The sequence below is a fragment of the Amblyomma maculatum genome, chromosome 5 (genome assembly GCF_055883805.1).
Source record: "Amblyomma maculatum isolate TAMU_Amacu chromosome 5, ASM5588380v1, whole genome shotgun sequence".
Taxonomy (NCBI): Eukaryota; Metazoa; Arthropoda; class Arachnida; order Ixodida; family Ixodidae; genus Amblyomma; species Amblyomma maculatum.
This window is the reverse complement of record NC_139348.1, coordinates 50,507,351-50,531,984: the sequence shown is the minus strand read 5'-3', so window position 1 is coordinate 50,531,984 and position 24,634 is coordinate 50,507,351. Positions and strand designations below refer to the sequence as shown.

At 44.1% G+C, this 24,634-nt stretch overlaps 1 pseudogene; it reads right to left on the bottom strand.

Moving 5' to 3' along the window:
- Positions 1 to 3,325: 3,325 nt before the first annotated feature.
- Positions 3,326 to 24,615, bottom strand: LOC146188280 (uncharacterized; annotated as a pseudogene).
- Positions 24,616 to 24,634: the final 19 nt, after the last annotated feature.

Below are 24,634 nucleotides of genomic sequence, written 5' to 3'. Positions count from 1 at the left end.
ATGGTGTTAATAAATTGAAGATTCGGGCTCGCAACAATCACGTTATTTGATGGCACGACGGAAAGATTAACTATTTATTTACTCTTAAATAAAACGAGAAGACACAAGTGAGGAAAAAATTATTTACATGACTTACCCGTTGGTCGGACGAAATCAGCCCTGGTTTAATCCAGAGCGCTTACTTTTAAGCCATATGTCTTCGCCCTTAGCGGGGACAGCAACCAATAACCAATAAGGCAACTTTTTTCACCAATCAAAGACTGGGGAAAGGAAATTAACTAACAACACTTGGGAAAGGAGAGGTCCCACACAAACATATGAACAGCTCTGTCGTCAACACATTCCAAACCTCTGCCTTCCCTTGTTTTCTTTCGCACATGTACATGCGGGAACAAAGTTTGCCGCGTGAACAACAGCTTAAGTTCTTTATAAAAAACACAGAAAGCTGTCACTAGGGGTAAAACGCCACCTGAAAACTCCCTATTGAGCAAGCGCTTCTTCTGAGCACGTGGGGCTCAATGACCCATTGCGTCTCATGGCGCGCTGGTCAGGCACCGCACACCTGCTACCCCACATGAGCAGAGGGAAAGACGTGTACATAGCAATACTAGAATGCGTACAAAAGAAAACCTCCACTAGTCCCCAATATGACATTCAACACTGAACACTGCCCTAAGGGAAGGAGCACTGCGCCGGCCACAATAGAGCTGCCACGGCTCCTCCTTCATGCGCCTGTGGTTCCTCCAATTTAGTAACCCTTCGACCGGGGACAGGTGCACATCATAACGTATCTACCTCGGGTCGTAGGCTCTGTGCGAGCAACCGAATGGCCCGAAAGTGCACCGAACTTCACAGTAGGTATTACGGAAAAAAGAAGAAACGAGAAACTAACTGTCTGACATAGAGATGTGTCAAACCTAGTCCGCCAGCAGAAACAGGCCTAAATAAGTTATCGCGCCGCATAGGCTTAAAACCGGACGACCATGTGTACGTCTCAAAAATTCGGTGAAAACTTTGGATGTAATTCCTCGCGCAATGGGTTACCTGTAAAACATAATACATTTTTGTAGCCCGAAACATGTTACATGCCTGTTCTTGGCCAAAAAGGGATAGGCGGTGAGAAACAAAAGTCTGAGCATAGCTTTGGAGAGAAAAGAGACATAAAAAACGACCAGATAAGACTGACGATGCCAAATTAGCCAGCCATGTTGGGAAACTGACAGAAGCACTCCCCACAATAAGCAATGAGCATGATGAATGCGACTTTTTAGCTCTATCTGTGGCAAAAAGACTAAAAAGGCTACCAGCGGCAGAACAAACCCGCATGCAAATAAGGATCCTGGAACGGTTCCAGGACCTGCCCCAATAAAAGGTGGGCATATTGATATGCATTCCCACATATGAGTAAATGAGTTTTGCTTGAACATTTAACTGACTTTTTATCTGATGCACAGAATATGAAAAAAAGCACGAATAGCTGCTTTGTTTCTGAGAAAAAAATCACGTATCTCTAGTGCATGTAGTACAATGGCAGCACTAATATGGCTAAAAACATAACAGATGTTTCAAGAAACATAAATGCATTGAAATCCCTAGGCAAGCTTGCAAGAACGCCATGATACAAAACAACTGGCGATGCAAGTAACATGCTAAATACGTGTACACAGTTCAAGTAGCCAGCCCCAGTGTGCCCTTAACAGATAACTTTAATGATGCTATGGAGCAATGCTAATTTCCAAGAATAATTTCCTCTTTTTTTGTAATAGATACGGCATGAAAACAAAGAGCATACTTTCAGTCAATGAATCCCGATTGGATGGCAATTCTCACCCTGCCCATCTTTTTCATGCGGAGCATTTATTGCTTTTTTTAAGTCATGCATGCATGCAAACTTCATCAACCCAAAGCTTTTCTGACCTGCTCAAAAATTTGGCCCTAATATGCTCATGGATTCCTGCTACTTCACTTCCTGTCAGCTTATTGCAATAGAAACACAATATTCAAATGGCAAGGAAATACCCTTGTTATGATCAGGTTTGTGAAAAAGGAAAGATACATGAAGATTCAAGCACTTAAGCCTGACAGGAGCTTGTTACCTGGTTTAGAGAAAAGCCATAGCCTGTCAGCTTTGCTTGCTGTACACGAAGCTATCGAACATTTTTGTCACAGAGAAATAGGTACTGCACATAGGGAACCTGCACTGTATAGGAAGCACTGCAATTGTCCTGAAGCGCGACTCAAAAATGCTGCTGTTAGCCATTTGGTTCGCGATAAACGACCGAGCATGATCAGCAGCATTATAAATACGCGTATGACAGATAACGTCCTTGCCCAGACCTCTGGATCTAGTGCAGGTATCTGACACACGCCACGCACAGCTTCTACAGAGCGTGCATTATTATCCTGCAAGCTCGTGCAGGTGGCGTGAAAATGCCCTAAAAAGCTAAAAAGTCGCCTGGGAACTATTTGCTCTTCTGGCTAGGATATGTGTTCCGGCGTGGCGATCGACACAGCAAGCTTCATTGCATGTTGCCTATGGCAGAAAAAGAAAGATATGCGGGCTCTTTTCTCCACATCAGTACGCATAATGCGACTGATCATAAGGTGTTCAAGAGCCTCACGTGAAATGATATGTGCTTGGTGTGCAGTCTGCTGTGGATGCTCAAATTTTCACTAGAACCTCCAGCTTTTCCCCTTACTGCTGGCTCCAGTTGGTGTTGTCTGCTGTTAGCAATAATGCAACAAGAAATCATTGTAGTAAACAGATTTTGCTATAGGAAACAGCGCCATGGCTGTTATCTGTTGTGTGGTAATACTTTGTAACCAGAACAAAGTGGGCTCGACTATACTACCACAACTGAGTTCCCAATTAGCAAAGCCTGTAAGTAGAAGGCACAAGTTATAGTGCATCTTTATATGCATGTTACCTTTGTTAGCACGCATGAGGCTACTCGTTTGGCACTCGTCTCAATGCAGCATCCATCGAGACTTCTGGTTGTTGTCACTGCCAGGAGACTTCGCCAACAGCGCTGTAGAAGTAGACAGCAAACAAATCTCTGGCTGCAACGGCATCAGAATGGTGTTTTCTGGCATGTGTTGGAGCAAGTGAGAGGTACCGAGGCTGCGATCCACCCCCCAATGCCCCTTGGATGTGTTCCCAAATGCGTCCTCTCTGTCTGTGAACGTGTGCGCTCGAGGATATCTCACAGTTAGGAAGTTGTGCAAGACACAAGCGGCGTTGACAACATAGTCAGCATTCTCGGGGCGCAGTGGTATAGTCCACAATAGTACTCGCCACCTTGCCGCAGTTATGCTGAAAGCATTCTCAGCACACCTTCTGAAAAAGAGAAGACCAATTCAGCTCATAGTAAAGTGAAAAACTTACCATGGTTCAGCAAACATATATTTAAATGCATGCAGACAGGGGTATGCGGATACAGTCAAGGGAATATGATGCTATGAAAATGCATTTATTGGAATTTCTGGCTCAAAGAAGCTTTTGACGGTATGCTTCCTCCCCCACCCTCCAGCGAACTTCCTGAATTCAATGTAGGGCGGAAGCGGGTATCTGTATTTTCTTAGAAAAGCAAACCTCTGTACGTGTGTGTATTATTATTTGTTTGCGCTCTTGAGTGTTTTGTGTTCATGTCACTGAGTGGTGAACAGCATTACAGCCCACAGAACACACTGAAGCATTCGTGGGCTATGTCAGGAAACATTTTTGTTTGGCTGTACATGTGTGCGGAAACGAAAGGCATGAAGGAAAAGAACATTCGAGTTGAGTACAGGACATTTAAAATAGATAAATGGATTCCGCTGCTTTCCGTCGCGGGTATAGGGCACCGCAGCATCGCAGGGTGGCGCTGCAGGTGCCACTGAAAAGCGCCCTCTCCGGCTGCCTGTACAGAATTGGTCCGGGAGGCCACTCACCCCTCCCATTGAAAAGCTGCGCGAGAGGCGCGATTGCTCGTGGAACATACCAGTTTAGTCTGCACGTGTTGGCCTGCTCGCAAATATTTTTTGCTCAGTCGCATGCTTCTTCCTTCGCGGTTGTGTGCTGACGGTCTCAAGGCAAGAAAAATGTACAGGCTAAGATGTGCAATCAAGGAAATAGCAGACACTGAAAACTTCTTTCGGAGCGCCAACTTGAAGAAAGAATATCTAATAGATCATGCTCACGCGGTGGAACAGATTATCGATGAATACGCCGTTAAAGCGACGGCGAAATGTGTAACGCAAGTAAATGACAAAACCATTTACGACGTGGAATTTGAGGTAAATACCTTTTTTTTGGCATGGTTGTGTTGGCAAAATGTTTTTTAATATATGGCTGAGGAGTTTGCTGCCCGTAACTTTGTCGACCAAATAGTCAGTTTTGTTATGTATTTCCTTTATTAAAAATTGAACAAAGTTTTTCTGTACTTAAGGTACTTAATGTGATATACGAGGCTGAAGAGATAAATGAAAGCACACTTGAAAAGCACGTACGAGCCGTTTACTGTTAGCAGAAAAATATGTTCGTTTGGTTAATTACTACTGAATACGTAAGTGACTGGTACATATATTTTAATGCCGATAAGCTCCTACGCGGGTCACAAAATTTATTTCTAGTCATAGATCATATGCGAACCTCACTCGTGTGCGAGCAAATATTGCCAATTTTTTAATACTTTCTTTCGGAAATTGCATTCAGCCATGACTCTGTGTATATTTTAGAAACTAGATGTGGGTCTCTACAAAGGACGAGATATTTTTGCTTTCAGCTTTCGTGGTCATGCCCACTAAAGAAAGAGCTCACAATAATAAGTGGCAAATGCTCTTGTAAGGCCGCCATTCAAGGTCAATGCAAACATGGTGCTGCTGTGTGCTTCTTCATAAACAATTATGAGGAGCATTCCTGCACAAATCAGCCTCAGGAATGGTGAAAGCCGAAAAGCAAGAAGCGGAAGCTCTCGGCAGACCTTATGAAAGTGCTTCCAAGTGTGCAGATGCGGTTGGTTTCAACTGTTTTTCTTTTTTGTTGTTGTTATAACCGCATTTATGTCAAATCTGAGATAGAAAAGCATTACTATGATAGTATCTTTATTAGCTTGCTTCTAACCTGTAAGCACCATAATTAATGTCATTTTGTATTGCTTCGTAAAGCAGGTCAAAATCCCATCTGCCGGGATGTCAAACCTGCGTGTCGCACCATCCTGCTGCAATACCCAGATGTTGTATGCCCATTGAAAGAAATAGTAGAGCTGTCGACACTTCACGAAGACGAAATAATTTGCAAAGAGGTCCTCAACGATGTTGTGAACAGAGCTTCATAATCTATTGAAAAAGAACATTTGGATATACTGCTGTCACCGATGTCGTCGAGACCTATTTATCACCATCTCGAAGTCCTTGAAGATGAGAATACGCAGGCAAAGGACTTCGTGTCAGAACTGAGTGCCGATCAGGCACGAAAATATTGATCCACTATACCTGCCCATGAAAATGTTGCAGACCTGGCTATTCTTACGCAAGGACAGGCGAACTGTGCACAGTATTTCGGATTTAACTGATCGTTTTTATCTCCAGTCCGGCTAGGTGCGGTCAGCCACGGCCTGTCTCGAGGGAGAGCGCAGTTCTCTTCTCTTACGGCCTCGTCAATAGGGTCTGTGTCCACCGCCCGCCGCGCCTCGGTGGGTAGCCATCGCCCCACTGCTGCGTTTCTGCTACCGCCGTTCACGCGCAAGGGAAACGCGCGCTCGCTCTTCGCTCCGCCCGCATCATTTGCAACGGGTCCTGACATTTCACCCCTTATGGTTTATACAAAGACGCCATATTCAGCGTCTAAGATTTATCTTGTACGAGGAATAAAATACAGTCGATAATCCGCACGCGCGCGCCTTCGTCAGGTCGACCGCGCAGTGTCGAATGAAGCTTCGGGCACACTTCAACACTTTTTGCTTCCAAAATTTTATACGCAATAAAAAAAAATGTACCAGGCTATGCAGTGTGGCTTTGAAAGCTGTAAGTTGGTTTAGGGCGACCTGACGCGAGTGCATGGCAAACTGATGGGTGAAGATTTTGTCAACCGCTGCCGTTCTCGTTCAGAGCAAAAGAGGACCAGCGAAAATTCATGTCACGTCTCAGATCCAGAGTAAGGAACGAAAATTTAAGCAGCACAGCAGAAATAATTTTTTGCCGTCGACTCAAGGTGCCTTGATTTTGCTCTCAGATGAAACATCTGTCTTGACCGCATCGCGCCACTCTCTACGGGAGCGCGCGGCCGAAGAAATACCACGTGACCGCTGAGTAGGGACCGAAACAGCCGGTAGGTGCCGGCAAAACTCACCCTCAGAGGTGCTTATCGCCGGAGATTCTAACATGAACAGGTGCAAGCGAGATATCTTGGAACATGTACGGGGTGATAAGAGAGTGTTGGTTGGAGCCTTCCCAGGGAGAACAATGAGGGCTGTGCTAAAAGAGTAAAAATAGGCTGTAGAATTCCGCAGAGCGCAGTATGGTAATAGTAGCCGCGGGTCTAAACGATGTCCTAAATGGGGACGCTGCAGGAGTGGTGGAAAGTTTAGCTAAGGGAGTTGACGAGATCAGGGAGATAGCACAGCAGACGCAGATAGTTGTATGCACAGTGCCAGAGGTGCTAGGATTGAACGGAAAGATGGAAAAGGACGTGGTGACAGTTAATCAGGACATCAGAAAGTTAAGCCTGGAGAAGCGTTTAGAAGTGGTTGAGGTAAACAGGGAGGTACATAAAGCAGGTTTTGGTAGGGCTTTTCAGCGAGATGGCATTCATTTTAACAGAAGGGTCGGAGCAGAGATCGGCTGGCGCTTGGCAGGCAGGGTTGTAGCTTTTTTAGGGGGTCCGCGATGACTCCGTGCACAGAGGTAGTTAAAAGTGAAGCAGAAGAAAGTGTAATAATGGAGGCTGAGCCCCCAAAAATGGCAAAGAGTAGGCCGAGAAAGAAAAGTACAAAAAAGAAATTTAACACTAGGATCAGCTACATAAACATGCAAGGAGGTAGAAAAAGAGCGAAATGGCTAGAGATAGAACAGCAGTTGAAGGATGACAAAATAGGCGTGTACGCTCTTTGCGAGACTCATCTCAGGGATCTAGAAGATATATAGAAGGCTACGTCTGGGAAGGGTGCAACAGAACGAGAACGGAAAGAAAGGGTGGAGGGGTAGGTATGTTAATACACCAGGGAACAAATTGGCAAAGAATTAAATCATCTTGTAAAGAACATATCTGGGTTTCAGGAACCATTGCCGGCATAAGGACATGGCTAGGGGTAGTTTATTTAGGAACAGGACATCAATGCAGGCAAGAAAACAGAGATCTTGTTAAATGTCTCAGTGACGATATAAGCCAGTTTGGATACGGGGCCAATATTATTCTGCTGGGGGACATGAACGGCCACATCGACGATCTGGATGGATACACGGATTGTAACGGGAAGCTGATGCTAGACTTCTGCGAGCGACACGATCTAGTTATAGTAAATAGAGAAACAAAATGTGACGGCCAAATCACGTGGGAATTCCGCAACAGGCAGACGACCATTGACTATTGTCTAATGTCGCAGGAAATTTATAGCAAGGTCACAAAAATGAAATAGACGAAGAAGGGGAGCGTAGTCTGGGAAGTGATCATAAACGTATTAGCCTGCAGATGGGGCCCTTGATGAAAAGAGAAATGGAACTTAGACAAAACGTAAACGCAAAATTAAACGACGATCAAATATCACAGATAGCAGCAGACATAGAGGAAGCAATAGAGAAAAGCCCAGTGGAAGACTGAGATTATGAACAGGTAGAACTACTCATAAGGAGTAAAATTCAGGAGGTTAAAGTAGCAAACCGCTGGAATGGAAAGAGGAAGCCACGGAGCTGGTGGAATAAGGAAATCAGGGAAGCTATTGAACAACGACGGGCTGCTTCAAGGGAACACCGAATGGCAAAGAAAGCACAGGCTTCTCAGGAGGAAATCGACCAAAAATGGGAATCATATCGACAAAAGAAACTTCAAGTGCAGGCCCTCGTCCAAAGTAAAATAAGACAGTCCACCGATCGCTGGATAGCTGATATACACGATGCCTCTAGAGGCGGAGCAAGAAAATTCTGGAGCCATATAAGCTGGCTAGGGAAGAAGAATCAAAGAAAGCAAGATCGGATTCAAGATAACGAGGGAAATTGTTTAAAGGGAGACAACGCAGTGAACCACATTACATCAGTTATAGCCAAGTCATTTAAGAACGACGATAGGGTAATCTCCGCAAATCAGGAAGCAAGACAAGGTAGCAGAATACAAAGCACCTTAGAACTGACCAATCTAAACTGGAAAAAGGCAGAAAAAAATATTCTTAAAAACACATCTACATGAGTAGATGGAATTCCGATCAAGCTGATTAATGAACTCGGTCCAAAAAGTAAGGAAACGTTGTTAAAAGCTTTGGAAACAGTCATAACGAATAAGCAAATTCCGGACAGCTGGCGGCAGAGTAAAATGAATTTGATTTATAAAGGGAAAGGAGAAAGGATGCACATAAAATCCTACAGGCCGATTACCATAACATCTGTAATATACAGGTTATCCATGCAGGCGGTGAAATTAAAGGTGCAAGCATGGGTTGAAAGTAACAAGATACTCGGAGAACTTCAGAACGGCTTTAGAAATGGTAGGCGCTTAGATGATAGCCTGTTCGTGCTTACCCAATGCATCGAAATATCTAGAGTGGAAAATAGACCTTTGTATTTGACCTTCCTGGACATAAACGGGGCGTACGACAACGTAAGCAGGGAACTCCTGTGGAACATATTAAAAGAAGAAGGTATCGGTTATGAGATAATAGAGTTCCTACAGGAAATATACCGGGATAACAAAGTAGAAATTACGTGGGAAGGGATAAGAAGTACGGAGGATGTCAAAGTATGCAAAGGATTAAGACAAGGCTGTCCTCTATCACCGGTGCTGTTCATGCTTTATATGATAAACCTGGAACGGAGGATACAAGACAGTAACCTAGGTTTTAACCTGTCATATAGTTTAGGTGGAAAGGCGGTAGAGCAGCGACTCCCCGGTTTGATGTATGCAGACGATATTGTGCTGCTAGGTGAGAGTCTGGAAGAATTGCAAACTCTAGTTAAGTATTGCGGAGACGAAGGGGACGCTCTAGGCTTCAGTTTCAGCGCAGTTAAGTCGGGTCTAATGATTTTCAACGGTTCAACTGATCAGGGTCTTAAAATACAAGGCCTTGAAATACCTAGAGTAGCAGAATATAAATATTTGGGGGTATGGGTAAACGAAGGATTGGCATACAATGGAAAGCGTGAGCAATCACTTAAGGCCAAAGGGCGAAGGAATGCCGGGATGATGAAGCATAAGGCATTGTGGGGATACAATAGGTATGAGGTACTGAGGGGTATTTGGAAAGAAATTATGTGGCCCGGACTTACTTTCGGAAATGCGGTTTTGTGCCTAAAATCAGAGGTACAGTCGACATTAGAAACAAATCAGAGATCCGTTGGACGATTAGCACTAGGTGCCCACGGCAAAACTACAAATGAGGCGGTACAGGGAGATATGGGCTGGGCATCTTTCGAAGTACGGGAAGCTCAGAGTAAAATATTATATGAGGAATGCCAGAGGAAATTGGACAGTAACAGATGGGCAGCTAAGGTATTTAAATACCTGTACCTAAAAAGCGTTGGCTCACAATGGAGGAAAAGAACTAGGAAACTAACTAGTAAGTATGCTAGTAACAAGGGCGGAGAAATAAAGAGCGTTAAGCAACAGGTGAAAAACACAGAAAAACACAGAATTGGATAAATTCGATGAAAAAAAAAAAAAACAGAGTGTGGAATTATACCGAAAGTGGAAAGTGCAGATCAGGAAGGAAGATTTCTTTGATAACTCAAGAGGCAGTGCCCTACTTTTTGAAGCTAGATCAGGGTGCCTTAGAACGCGAAGCTACAAAAAAAAGTTTAACAATGGAGATGACGCATGTGCTGTATGTGGAAACTCCAGTGAAACAATTGACCATATTATACTCGAATGCAATGGTATCCATCCGGAAGTTGATGCAGGCGCAATCACTGTTCCTGAAGCTCTGGGGTTTAGAGATAACAGTGGCCGGGTGAATAAACCGGCGGTGGAAACTAGCAAAAAACAGCTGGAAGATTGGTGGCTTAAAGGCAGAGAAGTGAAATAATGTTAGTAATGTAGCACCAAAATTTAATAAATAGAATGATGGATTAGTTAACCATTCTAAATCAATAATTAAGATATATGGAGAAAAATGAGCATGATAGCTACTGCTACCACCCCGTTTCAAAGGGGACGCTCCTATATTCCATCCATCCAGAGCAGCGTTTCACGCGCTTCGGCTGTGCCTGCAAGCGAGCGTCACGGAGTTCCGCGGAAGATTTTGTGGAACCATTGTTTCTCACGAGCGTTAGCTGCGGCAAGATAAAAGCGTGGGCCAGTGAAATGAGAGTGGTAGTGTCGGAGGTAAAAGCTCCGGGGACATCCTCGAAGCAGCCGTCGTCGTCCTTTCAACGGACGCGGTTGCGTTTCTTTAGTTTGTGTGCGATAGTAGCCTAGTTGGAGCAGACTGCCAGTCTCCCTTCGTGGACGTTCAGTGCAATTAAAACTTCACCGAATATGCATGCTCGGCGTTTCCCCCTTCCGTTTCTCATCATACGCGTAAGAAGCTTGTGAACACAAACTGTAGTGATGAGTCTTTTGAAAGGGCGAGATTGTCAACTTTAATGCATGCAATATTTGTGGAAAAAAAATTTCTCAGTGAGCTGAGATGCGAGTCATGCAGTTATAACAAATGATTCCGAAAGCATGTGTTTAAAAAAAAGCGCCAGTGGTGTTTTATTGCGTCATCACAAAAAGTGGGCGCTACACTTTGAGTACTTTTCGCGAGCAAGGCTTTTTGTTCAACATTTTTCTTTTCGCATTCCGCTCAGTCAGCTGGCCAGTGAAGTTGGTGAGAAATGGCCTCATAAACGTTTGGCATATGAGCTTCACAAGCCTCATTCTGTGGGCCGTACTGTCATCCATGCAGCATTGAAATATTGGGTTCTTTGCAGCTGACTGTAGCACGACAGCTGTGAACCGTTTTAGTGGCTGCGGTCCTTTCGCGAGCTCTGAAGCTACCCTAGAAGCTGCGTTCTCTAGGATGGTAATGAAACCCACAAAAGCAATGGTAGGGTAGGAGAGCCCTCCTCTATCGATGCCGGCTATCAGGGCAGTTGTCGTCGAAACTGATGAAGGAGCTCGCAGCTTGTCAATGCAGCCAGTGCACTCAACATTATCTTGTATAGCTCTTACAAGAAAGCCAAATACTGCGAAATACTGAAAGCACTCGGACTCCAGCCATGAAAGCCTGCAAAGTTAAAAAAAAAATGCATGACTACGCCTCATGGAAACTTCAACACAGCTTTCATTGCAATATATATTTACAAAACAAAGAAAATAGTTTCAAAATGATAAACGAGAATCACTTTTTACTGCTTTCCACATGGGCTTCACGTGCCAGATAAGACTTCTAAAAATTATTGAACACTTTACCAACCACTGCATACCTCTCATCCTCTGCATTGTAGAATGGCATCCTCCAGGCATTCCTGCTCACTATGTGGAACGTGGTACTCTTGACATTGTGGAGAGCAAACCATTTTTACACAGTCTCCATAAATTCTACAGTGGGCAGGCATTTATCGAATCCAGGAGCACCAAGGCGATGCCCATGCTGCTGAAGGAACGTGAGGACCGATGTGACCTCAAAGAAAAAAAAATACTTTAAGCATCTATAATGACTTTGACCCAAGGCCTAATCTCAAGATACCATTGCATATATTTAAGTGGCACAAGTGATTTATATCTTGCACAAGGTCCATAAGAGTGTGGCAACCATTTATTAAGGGTGGAGCTATATAATGTTCACAAGAACAAAAAAAATTGATCAATGCACACCTTACCTGCGGTGAGAAAATGTCGACGGCTCTACTGACATTCATTTTCTCAAAATTTCTGGGCCACACATGTTTTCTTGTCAGGCATCGTACCAGCCTGAAAGCACCTTGCCGTTCTTGTATCTCATACAGTGACCTACAAAAAAGTAAAGTGTTAGCAAATTGCAAAAAATGTTCAAAAACAATAGAGTTTTGTGCAAACTTAAATAATCTGGAAGGATCAGTTTTCCTTTGTTTGTGAAGATCCTCTTTGTATCCAGAAACTGTGACCTGATGTTCTTCAAGATATGGCAGAAGTCAAATTACAGATATAACTGCCGACTTGAATCAAGAGGGGGCCTACAAGAGATGTTTAAAAAACAGCAGTTAATCTTCAAGATGCAATTAATGCTTTCTTTATACACATCTACCGGAACTCAAGTACAACACAGTATGTAGTCCACAAATATTAACAGTAACACATGCATTACATGGAATGTTAAATAACCACACTCATGTGATGACAGGTCGGATAGGGCCATTTGACAAACTTGAAAAAAATTTGCAATTGGCTTCATGGTTTTCTGCAACGAGTCGTACCACTTGAAATCCTGCATCTTCTACTGCTGCCATTACTCTGAGAGCAAGAATTTCAAGCTGCTCACCAGTTAAGGCCTTGGTAAAATAATACCAGACTGGTAGCCTGCAAAAAAAAAAAAGCAGTTGCCAGAAATTTGCTACCGTTTGTTCCTTCGAGGTGTTAAAGCCCTCAGACCAATTACCTACCAACCTAAGAACACAGCTGATAGATAGTTTTATATACCTGTAATGAGTGGCCAGCCCAACAAACACAAAACAAAGAAGGTGCGTCGCCAATTCATCTTGCAGGCCAAAGTCTGCTTCCACGCCTCCCAAGTCAACCAGGTCTTGAACAGCATCTGAAAGCTTGTGATACGTGGTGGCTTGCTTCAGCGACATTTCATCCATAACCAGTGAACCACACCGTGCCTGCAGAGATTAACAAATAAACTTAGCTAACCCTTTCAGGCACTAGTACAAATCTTTTACCTCTTCAGAGTGCTGTCTTGCTTCCATATGAAGCCGCTGTTTGATAAGAGATGACACAACTTCTCTTGTGCACGCGCCTATGTACCGCTTCAACGTTGATCTGCAAGGCAGCTTCAGCACACCGGTCTCTCTGAGGAGTTCGTAGCACGATGGTGATTTAGCATGCCAAAGCACACAGTTGCGTATGGTCTCCTCACGCCAGCGGCCCTTTGCCACACTCAAAAAAGCCAGCTGTTCTTGTATAAATAGGGCTTTTTCGTCACTTTGTTTCACTTTCTCCTGGAAGTGTTCAAAATTTGTTAAGATCGAGTTTCATGACAAACGCTAAGTATAATCAATGTGATAATGGATACCATACCTGAAAGACTACAAAGTTCGTTTTTTTTTCAACACTGCCTCTGTTCGTTTCTTCTCTTTTTTCAGCAAGAAAACCTCCTCTAGCATCCTCACATTTTTTTTGCAAGCCTTCCACATGTTCTCGATAGAGTTGCAACCTGCCTAAAAAGCTTAGCAATTCTTGTAACTGCTAACCTAGTTTGTGGGCAACGTGCTTTGCACAATGGAGCTGGCTTAAAACCATTTGCTAGTGGCTCTTCTGGAAGAAGTACCACAGCAGGAAGCGAAGGAGGCACAGAGCAGGCTTGTTGCGTGGGCTCCGATGAAAGTGGTGGTAGCTCCAACTCAGCTTGTGGCGAAGGTGTTACAGGATCAGAGCTACCAGGCTCTTGAATAGGCAGCGGCTCACTGGTCCCATCAGGTGTGGTCGATTCTTGAGCGCCTGCTTCGGCATCGGGTTCGCCAACTCCAGACTTGTCAGTCACTGATTGAGGCATACACCCGCTCTGCCTGCAATATAGTCATCATGCGAATTTTGTTACATAAATTCAGACACCAATTTAGTTAAGCATAGAATTTAAAACCAGCATGCATTACCTATGTTTTAATAAGGTTACTACAAAAATGGTGGAAAAGAATGGATTTTACCTGTTTTTCTTCGCACGTGAAACTGGAGCAGCACTCTTTCGTTTTAGTGGGCGCCGCAGTTGTTTTCGTGACGGTTGCAGATAGGCCGGGAATTGTGGAAAAATTGTCGGTACGGCATCGGTCTTTAATCTCCGTAACTTCAGGCCTTCTTTGTAGTCCTCCAGCTTAAAATGCAGGCTACACACTCTGCTCCTGTCACTTGGAATCCAGGGCTGTTTCCCTGGCCCTGAAAAGCAAGGAGTGCCATAACAGAAATGTTATTTCCGGACATCACTGAACGCAACGTCAACTCGACTATTACAGCATCAGCTGATGATCGCAGCCCTTTCCTTCTAAACTCATCTCGCTATCACAACTGACGCCGTCACCCGGAATGCTCGAGTAAGGCGACCTTATAAGCATGTTTAAAAGCTGGTGAAGATTCATAGCTTACGTTCCGTTTGCCGCGAGATGTTTCTGAGCCACGGATTGCGTACTTCTGTTACAGGGAACTCGTGGAAGGAGGTCCCTGCCGAGGTTCGCCCGCTCGACTTGCAGAGCGGCACGCAGCAGTAGACCATAATGATGCCGCAAACGCATAGCATCCGCCGCCCCCCACAGGCACACGGCACGTCAAAACTGCCTCCGGTTAAGTTATTGACTGCCTGCTAAAAAGAACTCGCCGGCATCGAGCTTAGCGGCAGCTTCAGCACGTTATTGACGACCCACACGTGGTAAATCTTCGCGCTCCGTAGCCAGTTGCCGTCTCGTCGATTTCGTCGTGGGGGTGAGTTACAGCGCCACTCTGAACGGCGGCGGTTTAGAGAACTAAAAAAACACCACAAGCAAACCTTCGGTGCTGAGGAGGCGGCGCACGCGCAGGTCGCCCATTATACAGTAGGTCGTGGTCTTGACAATGTAGTAAAAAGTATCGCTAGCTCTATTCGGTCCTCGCATCTAGAATGTCGTTCCCTTCCGCACAGTAGCCTATACTTTCCCGAAGAGAGCCTCAATGGGGTCGCTATATGGCTTTAAATGTGTCTTCAGTGAGCGTGTTTCTCTTTAACCGCTTTAGAAGTTTCTTGCATACTTTCGATATAGCAGGTGAACTCATTTGTAGGCCACTGCATCGAGTATCACCTGCGTCATTTATTGGCCTCTTTTTACCACTTCGAGCACAAATGGTCTCACATTATTAAATCATTTTTTATTGTTTTCATAATAAGCCTAATATCACGTAATAATTTTATTAAAGCAACGTTTTTTGCAAAATTAAAGTAACGTTTATAATGCAACACATTTGCGAATATATGAACTATAATAACATTTAAAACTCAACCCTACAACGCTTATTTTGACTATTATACTAATACTTAAGCATTTTGCAGTTTACACTACATTTTTATGAAATTATTTTCATCTTCGGTGCTACCTGGATGGTTTCGAATCTACTGCTGAAAGACGGTTTTGCAGTTGCAGGTGAGATGCTGTCATGTTAGCCTTGAAGAAGATTCGATGTGATCACTGCTCATTCGTTTTTTTTTTGTATTCCTATTCTTGTAGAGGCATGGGAAAATTCGTATTAAAATGGACAAAAGCAGCTACCATACTGCAATGTATGCCATATGCTTGTCGAACGTTTGCTGAGCGATAGTGTTTTTTATATAAAGACTCCGTTCACGTATAACCCGTGCTATGGTCTTTCCAGTTGTGATGTATGGATGCGAGAGTTGGACTGTGAAAAAGGCTGACCGCCGAAGAATTGAAGCGTTTGAATTGTGGTGCTGGCGAAGACTCTTAAGAGTTCCTTGGACTGCCAGAAGATCAAATCAGTCGATATTGTCGACCATAAACCCTGACTGCTCATTGGAGGGTCAAATTCTAAAGTTAAAGCTCAGCTACTTTGGTCATCTGATGAGAAGAGAGGAGTCGCTGGAGAAAGATTTGATGTTGGGAAAGGTTGAGGTTCGCCGGAGAAGGGGTAGGCAGCGAACGCGATGGTTAGATGGCATTCTCGAGGCATTGCAGATGAAGCTATGTGATGTTAAGAAGATAGTGAGAGACCGGAAAGCGTGGCGTGACATGGTCCATGGGACACGAAGAGTCGGACACGACTGAACGCCCGAACTGAACTGAACTGTTCACGTGTGTAGTACGTTGACGACATGCCGCTGCAGCATCTACCTTCTGTGTTCTTTCATTTCGGGGCTGCACTAACCCCCGAAACCCGCGAGCGACAGCGCGAAACAAGGCAAAAGCCGCCCGCCGCCGCTGAAGCAGACGCGAAGCGAACAGTGAGCAGGTCGCGCCTCTTACGGCGGTGGAGAGCGTAACTCAAGGAGAAACGTTCCCATTGTTCCCGCGGCGATTGAGAAGGCCGTAAGAAAGAGCGGGCGCTCACCCTCGAAGATGATGATAAACTCTTTACTTACTCCCAAAGAAGGCGAACCAGCCGAAAGACTGGTTGCACTGCTTAAGGGCCTGTCACACTAGCGCGACACGGCACCGACGCAGACCCGACAACGACACCTACAGTCGGCCAACTCGTCGGCCGACCGTGTCTGCGGCCGACCAAGCTGTCACACTAGGCCGACGACGACACCAACACGACCGAAAACCAAATGTCTTCCCAGTGTGACAGGCTTTGAGGCCGGGGACACCGACAAAACCAGTCTGCCGACTGTCGGTGGCCGAGTCTTCGTGAAATCGGCCGCTGATCAAAAATATGCCGAAGGCAAGATCCAGTTCCAACATTTTGAATCTGTTGCGGCACTCATAAAATACTAAATTATCGTGACAGCCGCATTGACATCGCGTCAACATTGCTCCGCTCTCCATGCCTACCTTGCGTGAGGCCTGCGAAAGCGTGCACTTGATCACAACACTTCGGGTGTGCGATGTCGGCGGCTCTATTTTCAACGCAGACGGAGGCGGAGCTGATCTCCCTTGTAGAAGAACGCCATATAATATGGGATATCAGAGATAAACATTATCACCGCCGGGAGCTCAAAGAAGCGGCATACGCTGAGATATGCGAGATGCTGGGAGGCCAATACACAGGTATGTACGAAAACTTTGCGCTGAGATCCGGCGTTCATTTCGGGTGCGGTATCTGATGCTGTGATGTCTGTTTTTTTATTTTTTCCTCTACCCACACCCTATAATTTAGCACTGCTTGTCTGGTTGCTGTGGCGTCGGGACGAGCCGACCGTCAATTGCATTAATTGACTGGGCGCCGTGCGTACGAGAAGCCAAACACAAGTCGCCAACTTTATCGCTGTCTCCCAATACCCACTGCGCATTTTCTTACTTTTCAGTTGCCCAAGTGCGCTCGCGCTTCGCGAATTTGCGGACCCAGTTTATGCGCGAAAGGCGGAAAATCAAAGCCAGCTCCGGTGCCAGCCCGGACGACATATATGAACCGAGGTGGGCACACTACAAGAGGCTGCTCTTTTTATCAAGCTCCTGTACCTCACAGCCCAGTATGTCCACGTTGGACACGCAGGAAGAGGAGGAGGTATGTTGTATTCATCACTTGCTAGCCGGGGGCCATGCAAGCGTCATTTATAAATGTAGTTTGTCTGGTCCCTTCATTGAAAGCTGCAGTTTATGTTTATAACATTCAGCTAATTTTTCAGGTATCTATGAAAATCCCATATCACTGAAGCTGATTTTTGTGAAGCAGATAATGAAATCTGGCTTGCTTTTTTGAAAAGAAAAAAAAAATGATAATCTTTTCTTCTGTCAAACTGCCTTGAAAGAAGTAGTAGTGGTCGACACAGACTATGTGAACTCAAATTTGCTCTGGGCCACAATACACTTTTCATATGCTGATATGGTTTTACCCCTTCAAAGCAGTATTTTTATATGCGTGGCTCCAATTGTGACCATTTTTTTAGAGACTAAGCTTCCCTATGGATTTTAACCGAGAACTATTTCCAGACAGTGGACTTGGTGCAAATATACAGCGGTTATTTAACATGTCACATAAATATAGCCACCAAACAAAACATTGACTTCCTCAACGAAATATTTCCATTGAATTTTGAGAGCCGGACACCAGTACAAAATCCCGTATGATGACTGTTTTGTGGTTTCTTTCTTTTCTGTGCCGTGTTGCCATGTTGACTGGCGTTACCATTTGTCATATGGCATGAACAGTTGCTTTTTCTGCTGCTTTGCTATATTGTAACATTGGCAAAAAGACGTGTGAAAGCCACAGAGCCAGTAACACAAAGAGCTGGTGTTGACGAAGTCCAGGGACGTACAGTCCGAGCACGAGAAGAAACTCTGTTGTCTTCTACTTGTCTTCCTTGTCTTCATCAGACTGGCATAAATATTAGCGCTTTAAACTGTACGTCGTTATTTCAAAAGTAATGAATAGCACAATACCATAGTTGCAGCTGCCCGCCAATGTGCATTAAAACAGATATTTGCCATAAACGTTTTTTTCTTAATCTTTTTTTTTCATAATTACTTCACGCTGAAAATACTGAAATGGACAAGAGTTTTTCTCCCTGCTGTCGACATTCAGTGAGACAAGGTTACTTGAAACCGTATACACAGATGACATTCTTTATGGACCGTTTAGCTTGAGAACCAAAGTAGATATAAATGAAGCACAACTGCTTTGCCTGATGTCACTTTACATGTGGTGTAAAAAACTGTAGGTAATTTATGGAACTGTAGTGGTAATTTATGGAAGATTTGCAAAACATTCAGTTGAATAACAAAAATGTTTATTATTTAATGTTATTTCTCAAAACAAGTGTCAAAACATGTATTTCTTAATATGAGCAGAAGCTTATTCAACATATTGATAGTTGCTTATGGCATTATGCCATATAACATTCATCATATGATAAGCAGTCAGCATATGCATTGACAGCCTGCACTGGTGTTTCCACCTGTGTTCAGTGGCACAGAAGTTTTTCAATTTTTTTTTTTATTCATGCTGTGTAGCTGTTCAAAGCCCTTGCACTGTGCTTTGCATTTTCATGTCTCATTGAAGCTAGCAGAAAGTATCACTTTGTTTATTGCAATTATGGCTTGCACACTTCTTATTCACAAACGAGCAAGTTAATGGGCGTACCAACAACAGGTTTGTACCTTGCATTATGATGTAGCTAACTTTATTAATGAAAGAAATACTCTGGATGCTTTTAGGTTGGTCACACAGATAATATACAGTAGGGCCTCCATCACAAAGCATTAACAAAAGACAGAAAAGGACTGATATGCTTGAGTTATTCGAAGGAAACAAGCAAAAGAAATTGGGCGCCAAAAACAAAAAAGAGCGCATAATGCCCCCGAATGCACTCTTTGCGATGCCAAAAAGGCCGACCTAACTCATATCTTACACATGTGCCCTAAGCTCCAATCCAAAGCCGAATGGCTATTATCTAACCCACTACAATGGGAGGCTGCGGTGGCCAGCTCCGAACTTGTGGTACAACTGCGGGCGGTGAGCTGGGCTTTGGAAGTCGCCGAATGACACGGTCTGACGGCCACATCACGAAGCCAACCGAAAGAAGCCCATTGATCATTTGACAAATGTCTTTTTTTTCTCTCTCTCTTTACGGAAATAAAGTTTTCACCACCATCCACCTTATGAGCCGAGTATAATTTAGGCCTGCACATTTTGATTTCTATACTTCTGTTATAAATTAACCCCATTTTTTTCCTTTCCATGTTGTCAGTAAAGGTGTTTGCTTTATCACCAATAATTTTGAAGTGCAATTGGTTGACATGTTCTTTTCTTGCATACTGCAGTAATACAGAAACTAATAACATCCATCACAACATTCATCTTGTAGCTCATTGTCTGAACAGGTTGCATTATTGCAGATCATTTTTTTCCTGGCATCATTTAGTTTTCCAAAACCGTGTCCGCAGTATTCACCGCAACATTTCAACGAGTGACTATGACCTTTTGCTCATAAGCCAAAGAGTGCAGAATTAAGTTCTGGTCTTAGCAGCTGCATGTTGATGAAGGCAACACATGAATTGCCCGCGTACTGTGCAAAGCCAGTACAGTGTAGGCCCAGGTAGTCAGTTATTTAGAAGCTGTACACTACACTATTTCTCATACTCTGTGTGCAGTTTTGGGTTTTGAGAAATACTGTACGGGATAAAATAATGACTAAATCTTAGCAGAAGTGAGGTTTCAGCTGTGGTCTCATACATTAAATAAAAAACACAGTGAAAAACAGTTCAGCCTGTGTTGCTTTGTCTCAAGCTTTTGTGTCCTTTATTTCAGGATATTGAACGCCAATACTGCAATCAAGCAAAGGATCAAGCAGGGTTTCGGAAACGGTACTCTACTATCGATCATATCCATACCATCAATCAGGTGATAGAAAAATGCGCGGAATATAACCAGCCCTTATACATAGCATTCATTGATTACGAAAAAGCATTTGACTCAGTTGAAACCTCGGCGGTGATGCAGGCATTGCGAAATCAGGGGGAAGAGGAGCCGTACGTGAAAGTACTGGAAGATATATATAGTAGCTGCACAGCAACCATAGTTCTGCATAAAGAAAGTAACAAAATTCCCATAAATAAAAGGTGTTAGGCAAGGAGGCACAATCTCCCCAGTACTATTCACAGCTTGTTTAGAGGAAGTATTCAGAGACTTGGAATGGGAGCAGTTAGGGATAAGGGTAGATGGAGAATACTTCAGTAATCTGCGATTTGCTGATGACATTGCCTTGCTAAGCAACTCGGGGGATGAACTGCAAATAATGATTGATGACCTAGACAGAAAAAGTGGAAAGGTAGGCTTGAAAATCAGTATGCAGAAGACTAAGGTAATGTTCAACAGCCTCGGGAAGGAACAGCAGTTTACATTAGGTAGCGAAATACTGGAAATAGTAGGCGAATATGTCTACTTAGGACAGGTAGTAACCGCAGATCCGGACCACGAAAAGGAAATAACAAGAAGAATACGATTGGGATGGAGCGCATTTGGCAAGCACTCGCAGATTATGACTAGCAGCTTACCGGTATCGCTCAAGAGGAAAGTATACAACAGTTGCATCTTGCCTGTACTCACCTATGGGGCTGAAACGTGGAGGCTAACCAAGAGAGTCCTACTTAAGTTGAGGACTACCCAGAGGGCTATGGAACGAAAATGGTAGGGGTAACATTAAGAGATAGAAAGCGTGCAGAGTGGGTCAGAGAAATAACTCAAGTTACCGACATTCTAGTAGAAATTAAGAAGAAGAAATGGACATGGACAGGACATGTAGTGCGAAGAGAGGACAACCGATGGTCGCTGAGGGTAACAAACTGGATTCCAAGGGAAGGAAAGCGTAGCAGGGGGCGGCAGAAAGTTAGGTGGGCGGATGAGATTAAGAAGTTCGCAGGGGTCAAGTGGATGCAGCTAGCACAGAACCGGGTTAAGTGGAGAAATATGGGAGAGGCCTTCGCCCTGCAGTGGGTATAATCAGGCTGATGATGATGATTGAACGCCAGTGTGACATCTGGAATTCTGGAGCTCTTGTTCCGGAAGCCAGTCACGAGGTGGAAGATTTGCCACCAATGTGTGCTGAGTCGTCGGCTGTGACCGCATCAAGACCTGCTCAAATGAGGAAGGCCTATGATGAAGAAAAAGAGCAGAAAAAAGTTCTGCTGACGTCGGCGGTTGAAACTTTGCAGAGGAGTCAGCAACGTCTCGCAGCTGCCGATGAGTGCGATGCATTTGGCAGCATGATTGCCCATGCTCTGCGGCAAATACCGGCAGGACCAGAGCGCCAATTGGCAATGTTAAATGCCCATCAGGCTATTGTTAAAGTAGGCCTATCGAAGCATGCTACAGCAGTGGAGTACCTTGATGTAATTGACATGCAAGATTAAATGCATCTTTCTACTTACCTGGAGACAAGTCTCCATTGCCAACTGACTTGGCCTTCATTGCAGAAATAGTGCTTAAACTGTTCTCTGACTTCTCGAGCACTTCTGCTTGAGTTCCCACCAGTCTTTGGCAGGGGCTGCATGGCACCACAAGGGCCGGCTTGATCTCTCCACGTTCCTTGGCGGATATGACCTGCATGTGAGCAGGCAACGTGCAGCAGCAGCATGAAGCATGTGTTTTAGCACATGAACCCAACAAAACCTTGTCATGGCTAAGATCCTTCCACATCCAATTCTTTTGCAAGAGCTGACAGTGCATGATTTATTTTGAGGTATCCAGCTTAAAAATATCCTTACAATACCTCATAACTGAACCATGTACTTTCCTGTTTTAGTTGAAGATTACAGATCAGCATCCACCAGTAAAAAAAAAAAATTGTGGCACTGCTGAAAACTAAAAAAACACCGGTTTCTGGTATGTTCGTGCTATCCTATGACTTACTCTTGACATAAAGCTTCCCATTTCCCTTCCCTTCAGAGTACAGAGAGTGGCTACCAAGCATTCAAAAAGCAAGAAGTCAGGGAAGGGGGGGGGGGGGGTTCCAGAGGTTACACCCTGCTGGCTGCCTAAACACTTGCTAGCATCTCCAGTTATCAATAAGTCAGATTCTCCCCCAGGCCTGTTTTCTCACCGCAAGGACTAGTTCCCAGACAATACTCCCACATTCATTCTAGAATAGTAGTAGGAGAGCTGCTAGATGAATTCAGTAGGTACAAAAAGTTTGGCACATGAAAGAGTTACCACCAGTACACAGTGTGCGTTGCTGTCTAGCCTTCTTTGTTTTGGAAACTGCATGTGACTGGCCAGTATATTATCCCAAGTATTTTGACGTTTTCCTACGTCATGCACTAATGCTGAGCGAGTACTCTCAAAATTTCATGCTTTGAATACAAAGATGCACGACAGTCTGTCTAGGTATGCTTGTGTCTATTACAATAAGCTCCAATAGCAGTTACTCCAAAGTCAGCAAATTGTCTTCGTTATGTAAAGCTGCATGCTTTGAGAATTACTTTTCACCAATAATTGTCATGTTTTACAGTTTTGCACCATGAAACTAGTTTAAAACCACTGATTTCAAGAAAGCATATAAATTTTGAAAAATATCCAACAAATTTTCGAAAAACTTCAGAAAGTATATGGCATACACATAATCGCTATTGAAAAGCACTGAACCCAGCTTATCCTGTTATAAGGTGGTGTAGTGGCGCGTCGAAGAGAGAAGTATTCTCTATTTTGAATGAAAGCGTCACCCTCCTATCTTTATCAATGTTATATGATGGGCAGAAATGTACATTGTTCCTGTTGTAGGAAAACTTCTACCAGGCAACATGGACAAAAAGGTTGTGCGGTTGTGCCTCATAACTATGGGCAGGCCAGTCTGCAAAAAACTAATAGTGAAGGGGAAAATGTTTAGGAAAAGGACAGCAACTTTGTGATTAAGATCCCTGGACCGCCCGGTGCATTATCCGCGTAGCCAATGGCTGAATTTCACCATTGCACTTGCAAAACGATAAAGTGCTCCCTTTGATGACATCTGGCCCTGTGCATGCTCCAGCAAGCAGTACTCCAAGCAGATGGCTGCGTTAAGCCAGGTCATCAGCGACCTGTATGTTTATGCAGCCTAGGAGTGCAAAACTTTAAGGCAGACATTTTAAAATATTCACAGCACTAAAAAAAAAACTAAGGGTCAAAACATCGGTGTTGTTTCAAGACAGACAGACCAAGGTTTCTGCAAATATTACAAGGTAGAAGAAACTGGCATCTTGCCTGTAAGGACATCTTCAACGTCAAGGCTCTCAGGTGGCGTATACAGCTGCCTAGATGTCCTCTTCGACCGCAGGAAATTGTGCAAGGCTACAGTTGCTAGCACAAGCTGCATGGCCTTGATAGGCTTATGCCTCATTGGCGCGCGATATATCTGCCAGCAGCTGGCAAGAATGCCGAAGGCGTTCTCGGAGGTACGTCTGGCACGATATAGCCTGTAATGAATAGGTTCGAGCATGAGGACAAATGTAAAACAAATGAGCCCTCATAGCTGCTTTATGTGTTCGTGACTGAGCAGTAAATGCTCTCGTAAAGTGCATAACATTCCAGGGCAATGCTGAAAGCATGGTTTAACTTCACTATAAGACAGTCTGAATGAAAGAAAATGAGCTATAATGCAAACTAAGTAAGTTGAAACACCACTGTGCCTAAACTGCATCCAAAAACTGGGAAATCAGCTACCTGAGGGTAAATTCAGTTAATGTGCAACCTGCTCCCTTGCCCTCATCATCCTGAGCTCAAGACACAAACATAGCTCCCACCACCAAAAAGCTTGTTGCCATGAAACTAATAATTTTTTACACTAATTTCAGAAGTAACTGCAAAGGCTGAAAAAAAACGAACAGTTGAAAACAGTGAAATAATTTTTTATTAATATTACGTAGACCATACCTGTAGTTAAATATCCTTTTGCCTTGCTGCAGCTCAGCAACAGGATAAGGCCGCATAAGGTACGGCTTCAGGCCAAATCCTTCATCCCCCACTATTACATAGGGTGCAGTGCTGTTTGAGTTGGGCAGGTGATCTGGAGGTGGAAGGCATGTTGGGTCTGACTCGATTCGCAACCGCAGCTTTCCTTCGGTCCAGACCCCACTGTCATTTAGGCGTCCGTTTTTGTCAACGTCAACAAATATGAAGTCGAGGTCAGCATCCACAAGTGCCATGAGAACTATACTAAATGTT